This window comes from Chiloscyllium plagiosum, unplaced genomic scaffold (genome assembly GCF_037043375.1).
Source record: "Chiloscyllium plagiosum isolate Xiang-an unplaced genomic scaffold, Cpla_swu_hap1 HiC_scaffold_12, whole genome shotgun sequence".
In the NCBI taxonomy this organism is placed as follows: domain Eukaryota; kingdom Metazoa; phylum Chordata; class Chondrichthyes; order Orectolobiformes; family Hemiscylliidae; genus Chiloscyllium; species Chiloscyllium plagiosum.
In genome coordinates this window covers 87,715,769-87,724,942 of record NW_028270150.1, presented here as the reverse complement: position 1 = coordinate 87,724,942, position 9,174 = coordinate 87,715,769, and positions in this window count along the sequence as shown.

The window sequence follows — 9,174 nt, the reverse complement described above, 5'->3', positions numbered from 1 at the left end:
TAAATAAATTATATAATTTATCCATAGCATGTTCAGCTTGAAAAGATCCATCAAGCTGATTTCTTTAATACACAAAATGATGATTTATTATAATAATGCAAGTTATTCAACAAATAGGCAAAACGAACACAGATTTAAATATCTACATATAAACATTATTTATTTACTCATCTAAATTTTGCTCCCCCACACACAGTTTAAAAAAAATGAAATTTTCTTGGCAGTGATTAACTTTGTTATCAAACAGTTTGGCCAAATTGTTTTTCTTAATTCTCAGAGAAAAAGAAAAGAATCAATCTTCTTAGCAGAAGTGAGAAGAATATGCCAGAGCGCTTCCAGTCTAGTGTCATTGAACCAGTAGATGGGTCACTTGACACCAGCATCAGTCACTAGACACATATTGTTATCCCATTGGGACCACTTCAGATGCAGTTCATTCAGGATGTCTCGAGGAAACTTAGAGAAGCCTTTCATGTTTTGCTATTTTGACTATTCAGCTCTCACATAGGCTCCTCAAAAAGGTTTCTCAAGAAGTGGCAAAAACCAAGCTGGTAGCCTTTTCTTCCAGCTACCCTTCACCAAGTTATAATTTACTCTCTAACTGAACTCCAAAACACTTTCAAATTGCCACACTCTTGACAGCTATAAACTTAAACATGTGACATGTGACTTGCAGTAAGTACTTCTAAAGGTATGTAAAGAGGAAGATGTTGGCAAAGACCAATATGATTCCATTCCAGGCAGACACAGAAGAATTTATAATGGAAAATAGAGAAATACCACAAAGCTAATTAATTTATCTTCATAAGAAAGACACAAGAGTTTCCTTGGAAAAAAAATAAAATCTCAACAATCTAACAAGACTGGAACTGAAATAAATTATGTTAGGCAAAATAAAGTACAGGATAAATTCATGGAAATGAAAGCTAAAAATCCCTGGTACCAATGATCTTTACCCGAAAGTATTAAAAGATGCAACAGAGGTATTGGATGCATTGGTGATTATCTTTCCAAATTCTATTAACTCTGCAATGTTGCCTGCAGATTGGAAGGTCACAAATGTAACCCAATTTCTGTTTAACAAAAGAAGGAGAGATAAAACAAGGAACTACAGACCTGCTAGCCTGATATCAGTAGGAAGAAAAATACTAGAATCCAAATAAAGGATGTAATTGCTGGATATTTAAATAATTTCTGTCTATTTGGGCAGAGTCTACATGGATTCATGAAGGGGAAATCCTGTTTGCCAAACCTGAGAGTTTTTGAGGGTGTTACTACCAGAGTTGATGTAGGTAAAACTTTGGACTTTTTAAAATTCATTCATGGGATGTGGCATCATTGGCTTGGCCAGCACTTAGAGTCATAGAGTCATAGAGATGTACAGCATGGAAGCAGACCCTTTGGTCCAACTTGTCCATGCCAACCAGATATCCCAACCCAATCTAGTCCCAATTGCCAGCACCCACACAATATCCCTCCAAACCCTTCCTATTCATATACCCATCCATATGCCTCTTAAATGTTGCAATTGTACCAGCCTCCACCACTTCCTCTGGCAACTCATTCCACACACATACCACCCTGTGTGTGAAAAAGTTGCCCTGCAGGTCTCTTTTATATCTTTCCCCTCTCACCCTAAATCTATGTCCTCTAGTTCTGGACTCCCCGACCCCAGGGAAAAGATTTTTGCCTATTTACCCTATCCATGCCCTTCATAATTTTATAAACCTCTATATGGTCACCTCTTAGCCTCCGACGCTCTAGGGAAAACTGCCCCAGTCTGTTCAGCCTCTCCCTTTTGCTCAAATCCTCCAACCCTGGTAACATCCATGTAAATCTTTTCTGAACCCTTTCAAGTTTCACAACATCCTTCCGATAGGAAGATCAGAATTGCACGCAATATTCCAACAGCGGCCTAACCAATGTCCTGTACAGCCGCAACATGACCTCGTAACTCCTGTACTCAATACTCTGATCAATAAAGGAAAGCATACCAAACACCTTCTTCACTATCCTATCTACTTGCGACTCCACTTTCAAGGAGCTATGAACCTGCACTCCAAGGTCTCTTTGTTCAGCAACACTCCCCAGGACCTTACTACTAAGTGTATAAGTCATGCTAAGGTTTGCTTTCACAAAGTGCAGCACCTCGCATTTATCTGAATTAAACTCCATCTGCCACTTCTCAGCCCATTAGCCCATCTGGCCCAGATCCTGTTGTAATCTGAGGTAACCCTCTTTGCTGTCCACTACACCTCCAATTTTGGTATCATCTGTAAACTTACTAATTGTACCTCTTACGCTTGCATCCAAATCATTTATGTAAATGACAAAAAGTAGAGGACCCAGCACCATTCCTTGTGGCACTCCGATGGTCACAGGCCTCTAGTCTGAAAAACAACCCTCCACCACCACCCTCTGTCTTCTACTTTTGAGCCAGTTCTGTATCTAAATGGCTAGTTCTCCCTGTATTCTATGAGATCTAACCTTGCTAATCAGTCTCCCATGGGGGATCTTGTTGAATGCCTTACTTAAGTCCATATAGATCACATCTACTGCTCTGCCCTCATCAATCCTCTTTGTTACTTCTTCAAAAAAACTCAATCAAGTTTGTGAGACACGATTTCCCACACACAAAGCCATGTTGACTATCCCTAATTAGTCCTTGCCTTTCCAAATACATGTACATCCTGTCCCTCAGGATTCCCTCCAACAATTTGCCCACCACAGTTCCCTGGCTTGTCCTTACCACCCTTCCTAAACGTTAGCCAACCTCCAGTCTTCTGGCACCTCATCTGTGACTATTGATGATACAAATATCTCAGTAAGAGGCCCAGCAATCACTTCTCTAGCTTCCCACAAAGTTCTAGAGTACACCTGATCAAGTCCTGGGGATTTATCCACCTTTAACCGTTTCAAGACATCCAGCACTTCCTCCTCTGTAATATGGACATTTTGCAAGATGTCACCATCTATTTTCCTACAGCCTATATCTTCCATATCCTTTTCCACAGTAAATACTGATGCAAAATACTCATTTAGTATCTCCCCCATGTTCTGCGGCTCCACACAAGGGCCCCTTGCTGATCTCTGAGGGGCCCTATTCTCTCCCTAGTTACCCTTTTGTCCTTAATGTATTTGTAAAAACTCTTTGGATTCTCCTTAATTCTATTTGCCAAAGCTATCTCATGTCCCCTTTTTGCCCTCCTGATTTCCCTCTTAAGTATACTCCTACTTCCTTTATACTCTTCTAAGGATTCACTCGATCTATCCTGTCTATACCTTACATATGCTTCCTTCTTTTTCTTAACCAAACCCTCAATGTCTTTAATCATCCAGTATTCCCTAGACCTATCAGCCTTTCCTTTCACCCTAACAGGAATACACTGTCTCTGGATTCTCGTTATCTCATTTCTGAAGGCTTCCCAATTTCCAGCTGTCCCTTTACCTGCGAACATCTGTCCCCAATCAGCTTCCGAAAGTTCTTGCCTAATAACCGTCAAAATTGACCTTTCTCCAATTTAGAACTTCAATTTTTAGATCTGGTCTATCCTTTTCCATCATTACTCATCCTTAATTTTCTGGACGGCAGTTAAAAGACAACCATATTGCTGAGGATCTAAAGTTGCACGGAGGTCAGATCCAAGGTTGCACAGAAGCCAGACCAGAAAAGGATGACAGAATCAAAAACAGAAATTGCTGGAGAAACTTGGCAGGTCTCTCAGAAAAAAATGATAGGAATATGAATTGTTAAGAGAATGCAAACAATCTTCCAGAGATTTAGACTGGCTGAGTGAGTTGGCAAAAGAGGGTTTCTCAAAATGTGGCAAAGTTTGAGTGGTTGTCTTTCTTCCAGCTATACACTATCATTTCTGCCACCTCCAGCGGGATGCTACCACCAGGCGCATATTCACCTCCACTTCCTTGTTAGCCTTCCCAAAGGCCCACAATGGCACCTTCCCCTGTAACTGCTATGGTATATCACCTTCCCATCTACTTCCTCCCACCTCACTATCCAAGGACCTAACACATCACTTAATCTAGCCTACTGTTTTCACTGCTCACAATGTGGTCTCCTCTACATGGGGAAGTGAAGTGCAGATTGGGTGACAACTTTGAGAAAGTGAAGACTGCAGATGCTGGAGATCAGAGTCCAACCATGTAATACTGGAAAAGCACTGCAGGTCAGACAGCATCCAAGGAGCAGGAGAGTAAACATTTCAGTTATAACCCTTTATCATTCCTGATGTCCTGCTCCTCAGATGCTGCCTAGCCTGCTGTGCTCTTCCAGCACCACACCTTTTGACTGTGGGTGAGAGCTTTGCAGAACACCTATGTTGTGTCTGCAAAAAAAAGACCCTGAATTTCCAGTTCCTGTAACCTCAATACACCACTGTATTCTCTGGTCAACGTCTCTGTCTCGGGTTTGCTGCAGTACTCCATCAAAGCTCAGCGCAAGCTGGAAGAATAGCACTTCATTTTCTGCTTGGTAACCCTGAAGCCTTCAGGACTTAATATTCAGTTCATCAATTTTAGGGCTTGAGCACCTTTCCTCATGTTTTCCCTTACCCCCACACACCAGGATTTGTCATCACATGGCCTGCTACCACAAATTACTGTGAAGATGCTGCTTTTTTGACAATGTTATTCTGTCCTTTTTTTTGAGAGGGATCATAAATGCAGAGGTTCTGATGTGTCTGGTTTGTCTGGGTTTTGGGGCCAAATTGATTATACATAACGGATACTGCTTCAAGCAAAAGTCTTTCAAGTTTAAAAAAAAACACGTACAATGAAAGGGGAGTGGCCAATTCTCCCAGCAAAACATTTCTCTGGTTTGTTTTAGTTTTGGCACTTTGGCTGTTTTGCAGCTGCTAGTCAAATTTTAGCTGAAGACTCAGAGAAGCTGCTGGACCCAAAGAAACAGTTCCATGCTGATTCTCTCTCTCTCTCTGACAAATCTCCTGTAAGAACATGTGTTTGATTTTACCTTTTTTGTCAAGGGGTGTTTATGGGGATATTGCAAGTATTTGGAACAGCATCATTAAGTTGCGATAGAATCAATTGAGTTTGTAGATATGATATGTCACTCTATATTTGATTTTTTGGCTTGTTTGTGTTTAATTACATTTTGTTTTGTGTAAAACTGAATAGTTGGACTAGCTACATCATGCCTACTACATACACTTTTCACCTGCTTAAAACAACTAGAAAAGTTAGGGTCTGGGCTACCTTCTTGAAATGTTTTGAGGGGGCCTGGTCTGGTCTATAACAAAACCCATATTGGCCATTAATTACTCCTTTATTTGTCAAACTCTTTTTCTCTCTCTTTGCGCTCTATCTCCTCCTATCATTTATACTCGCCACTCCCCCCACCCCATAAAAACCATTCTTTTTCTCGCTACCATCAGTTCTAAAGAAGGGTCATTGGGCCTGAAATGTTAACTCTGATTTGTCTCCACAAATGCTGTCAGGCCTGTTGACATTTTACAACAATTCCTGTTTTTGTTTCAGATTTTCAGCGTCTGCTGTTCTTTCAGTTTTTTGAGTTGTCAAGAGCATGGCAGATGGAATGGTTTCTCAGATGTTCTGAGTTTCCCCTGCAGTTTGTGTTTTTATTTTAGATCTTCAGCATCCACAGTTCTCTGTTTTGGTTAAGATTGACAGAATTCCTTCTCCAAAGGATAAGGTTAATGATCAACAGTGGTTAAAAGGGTGCCTTGAGAACAGCTTTTTTAATTCCAGGTTGTTTTAAAAGTTTAGTTCTGATTTCACCAGCTGGATTACAAATCCAGTGAAGTTACCAATGCACCACCCATTCACCTCATGAGGAATTGGATTTTGAGGAGACTTTGATGGAATCCACATATGAAGTTGGTAAAGAAAACTAAAGTCTATGAGATTTGGGGTAATGTACTAGCATGAATTGAAGATTAGCTTTCAGGCAGAAAGCAGAGAGTAGGGATAAATGGATCATTCTCAAGTTGGCAAACTGTGACTAGTGCTTGTTCCCAGGTTATCACAATCCATATCAATAATTTTGACTTGATGACCAATTGCAATATTTCCAAACTTGTAAATGATACAAAATTGATGAGAATATGAATTGTGAGGAGAATACAAAAAGTCTGCCATGGATTTAAATATACTATGAATTGGCAACAAGATGGCAGATGTGGATAAGTCCATTTTGGTAGAAGAATGGTGAGAGGTTGGACAGTGTTGTTGTCCAAAGGGACTTAGATATCCTTCTCCTTGAGTCACTGAAAGTTAGAATGCAGATGCATTTGCAACTTGGAAGGCAAGAGGATTTCAATAAAATAGTAGAGAGGTTTTGCTTCAAATGTATAGAACACTGGTTAGACCTAGAGTATTGTGTGCAGTTCTGAATCCCCTGCCTAAGGAGGGAGTGCAGTGACTGTTCACCAGACTGATCCTGAGATGGTGGGATTGTTCTATGAGGAATTATGGAGGAGGCAAGGCTAGAGACATTGTCTAGAGTTTAGAGACAAAAGGTGTATATGCAAAAAGTGTATATGCAATGTTTCCCATGACTGTAGAGGTCTCCAACCACATGACATGTCTCAGAATAAATGGCGAGCCATTTAGGATTCCAATTATGAGGAACCTCTTCACTCAGTGTGGTGAATCTTTGGAATCTGCTAGCCCAAAGGACCAAAGACATTCAGTCATTAGGTAAGTTCAAGACAAATCTCTAGTTTCTAATGACATCAAGGAATATGAGGGTAAGCACAGGCATATGCCAATGTGGTAGATAATCAGTTATGATCTAGAATGGTGGAGCAGGTTCAATGGCTGAATGTCCTATTCCTAATCTATGTCCCTCAATTGCAAACAGTTAGCTGAGGTAATGTAACTTCCAGTAAACAAGTTAAAGGAGTTAGCTTAAGTCATGTGACTTCTGTCCTTTCCGTGACAAAAGATAGAGAGAAAGAAAAGTCCTGGTATCTGATTTACATCTCAAATGAACCAATTTCCTCAACCCTTCAGACATGAATCCACAAATACCAATAAAGAGGCATCTTTATATTCCTTCTTTGCTTCTCTGATTATGTTTCTTATTAACTTTCTGAACCTACTTTATTTAACCTGGTTTTAAATATATTTTCTACTTAACATCGGTCATAAGCATACTTTTTCATCTTTACCATAAAATGTTCTCTCTTCTGTCATTGAGGATGTTGTAAATTTATTTGCCTCACATTTCCTTTTCGAGGCAATATATCATGACTATATCTGAACCATCACTTTGATGGTTGCCCAATGTTCTGTCACAATATTTCCTGCCAACCTCTGAATCTGACTTAACCTGACCCAGATCTACTCGTACCCCAGTGAAGATGGCTGCATATAACACAAAGCAATGTAATTGTATCTTTTTTGCTCCTTGGCTATAGTCAAATTGATTCTATCCTTGACTGTTCTGGGATTCTATCCTTGATTGTTCTGGTTATGTCCTCTTGCTCCAGCATTGCAATACTGTCCCTAACCAGTACTCCTACCCCTTCCTCTTTCATCCTTTCTTATTTTCCTTGACACCTTCTATCTCTCCATGCTCCAGGCTCACTGCCTTTATTCCTGATGAAGGGCTTTTGCCCGAAACGTAGATTTCGAAGCTCCTTGGATGCTGCCTGAACTGCTGTGCTCTTCCAGCACCACTAATCCAGAACTTTCTATCAAGGGTTATCCTTGCACTCCCAGGCTCTATTATAGCCACATCTCATTTCAATATGTCAATAATGCCTAAAATCTTATTTACCACTGTCTGTGAATGCACAGTCACCTTTATGTAGATTTAGAGGCTAACTAAAACACTTAAAGTGGCCAAGGAAAGACGACTCTTGGCTCTGTTGGAAATTTGCCAGGGCATGCCTGGTAGTTTTACAAGGGGTCCTGCATTAAGTGCAAGTGGGACCTGTGTTGTCCCAACAAAATAAGCACTTTGGTAGCTGAAAAGAAAGTTAACAATGCTGTTGAAATGTTATATTAGCATAACTAATCTAATTGTGGTTGGGTTAAGAACATATTATACAAAGGAAACAGATTTACCTTATTTGTGTTCAGAGTTGACTAATGAAGTTAGAATCTTTCAAAACAACAAGAAATTCAAGCCACTGCACAGACAATGGAACATCTCTGGACAGCATACAAAACAATACTTTTCACTGTATCTTGGCACATGTAACAATAGTAAATCAATTCAAATCTTTTGAAGTGCAATCACTAGTCTAATACAGAGGAACCTCAATTTTCTGAATCTCGATTATCTGAAGAAGACTTCAAGGTCCCCCAAAAACATCAAAGAGATAAGTGTATTCAATTTACCTGTACTGAAGAACATGTGAAAACGCTGGCCAAAACAAAGAAACACAAGCAGTTCAAGCATCAGTGACTGGATATTTTTTAGGTAAGGGTTATTACACAGCTCTTTGCAGAAGTAAGTGCTTTACAGTAATCCCGGCACTTGACTGGGGCATTCATTTAAAAAAAAGGCCGAGAACGTAAATGCATGCGCGATGGGGCTTCCATCTTTCTATTGTGAGGCTGAGTTCCTGGAAACTGATATGTATTGGTCTTGCAATCGTAGAAGCTGTTAGGGACCTTGTTTAATGCTGGGATTTCATGGTAATGGTTTCATTCTTCTCATTTTAACTTGTAATTTGCAGACTGCAAAGATTAGTTTGTTTAAATGGTAGACTCATAGATTTAAACAAATTCTCTGGTATAGCACAGAGTTAGATCAGTATGGCTTCACCAGTTTAAGCTAAAATCAATTATCCGAATAATCAATTATCTGAACAAAATAGTGGCCGCCCACCTTATTCGGATAATAGAGGTTCCTCTGTATTGGATAATGCAACAGCCAATTTCTGCATAGAAATATTCCTCCAGTAACTAGCTCAATAATCACTACAAAAGACCTCCTTAGCTGTCATTATTTGATTAAGGGAACATATTAGCAAGTCAACTTTACCCCTCTTTAAAGTGTGGCATGGGACATTTGACATCTTCTAGGGGCAAATATTGCTTCAATTTAACAGCTCAACCAAAATATAACAGCACCGAAATGTCAACCTAAATTGCATGCTTGACTCCAGAATGGGCCTATGGTTCTGATGGAGAAGTACTATCACTGCATGAGTCTAACAATTTTGC